The following is a 1597-nucleotide window of genomic DNA, read 5'->3' as shown; positions in this document are numbered from 1 at the left end:
GAGAGAGAGAGAGAGAGAGAGAGAGAGAGAGAAGGAAAAGAGAAAAGAAAAGAAAATAAAAAAGAAAAGGAAAGGAAAGGATAGGAAAATAAAAGAAAGGCTGCCAGATACTCTGCTTGGGTTGCTTTTGTGGACAATAGCTCAGGCAAGCCGCCTGCCATAACACTCAGCTAAGGGCCCACCCAATCATTCATTCAGTATATATATTTTTTCTTTTTTGAGACGGAGTCTTGCTCTGCTGCCCAGACTGGAGTGCAATGGCACCATCTTGGCTCACTGCAACCTCTGCCTCCCAGGTCCAAGCTATTTTCCCACCTCAGCCTCGCGAGTAGCTGGGATTCCAGGCACACACCACCACGCCCGGCTACTTTTTGTATTTTTAGTAGAGACAGGGCTTCACTATGTTGACCAGGTTGGTCTCGAACTCCTGACCTCAAGTGATCCACCTGCCTCATCCTCCCAATGTGCTGGGATTACAGGCATGAGCCACTGTGCATGGCCCATTCATTCAATATTTCTTAATGACCTACTATGTGCCAGCCTCTTCTAGGCCCTGGGGTGTGTGTATGCAAGACAAACAAGGTGCCTACTCTCAGGAGCTTATGAACAACAGACCAGGAAAACCAAGGAGACCCGTCCCATGTGGGTGAAGCAGAGGGTGACCAGGCGCTCCTTTAAAATGGAGTGGTGGGGAAGGTCTCTCTGAGAAGAGGAGCTTTAAACTGAGAGCTGAGTGGCAAGAAGCAGCCAGGGCTGCCACGCCTGGAGGTGAGTAGTCCAGGTGCGGGGAATAGCTGGTGCCGCAGCCCTGGGGCAGGAAGAGCTCTGCGTGTTTAAGAACAGAAAGGGGCCAGGCCATGAGGCTTGGGTGTAGGTGATGAGAAAAGGGGAAGAGGCAGGACAAGATGAGGTCAGACAGGTGGGCAAGGCGAATTCCACAACGCAGGACCAGCCATAGCTGGGGTGTGAAGTCTACTCCAAGTGCAGGGAAAAACCATTGCATTCAGGGTTTTCAGTAGGAGAAGGACACCATTTAATCCAAGTTTTAAAAAGCGACCCTTGACGATTATGTGGAGAAGGAAATGTAGGGGCAAGAGTGAAGGCAGAGAGCAGGTAGGGGCTACTAGAGTTGTATAGCAAAGAAGTCATGAGTTCAGGCCAGGAAAAGTGGTGGGAGGCAGGGAGTTCCGGAGCTGGCAATGACTGGCTGCGGTGGGAGAGAAAGAAGAGGAAGCAGTCCAGGACTCCTGGATTCGGGCTTGTGCGCTGTGCAGACAGACAGTGACGTGTTTGCAGGGAAGGGGACATGGGGGAAGCAGTTGTTGAGCTTTTTGTTTGAGGGGCCCATCAGACCCCCTAATGGAGAAGTCCAGGAGAAACAGAGCGTGCAGCTCTGAAGTTCTGGAGAGCAGATGGTGCTAGGGATGGAGAGTCGGCTCTGGTGCCTCTTCAGGCCTAGAGCTGCCTGCAGCCACCAGGCATAGTGTGTCACAGGGAAGAGAAAGTCCTGGCCAGAGCTCCAGGTTCACCAAGGCTTTGAGGCAAGTCGAGGAGGTCCCAAAGAGCCAGGACTCAGCCCCGCCCCACCACCCCACCC

At 52.5% G+C, this 1597-nt stretch overlaps 1 protein-coding gene across 2 annotated transcripts in view; it reads right to left on the bottom strand.

The window, feature by feature from the left end:
* Positions 1–1597, bottom strand: part of KIAA1614 (KIAA1614 ortholog) — a 38484-nt gene that overhangs the window by 10061 nt on the left and 26826 nt on the right. The window lies entirely within an intron of this gene.

This window comes from Rhinopithecus bieti, unplaced genomic scaffold (genome assembly GCF_001698545.2).
Source record: "Rhinopithecus bieti isolate Rb0 unplaced genomic scaffold, ASM169854v2 scaffold_15676, whole genome shotgun sequence".
NCBI lineage: Eukaryota > Metazoa > Chordata > Mammalia > Primates > Cercopithecidae > Rhinopithecus > Rhinopithecus bieti.
The sequence above is the reverse complement of the archived record's forward strand: the minus strand, read 5'-3'. Positions and strand labels throughout refer to the sequence as shown.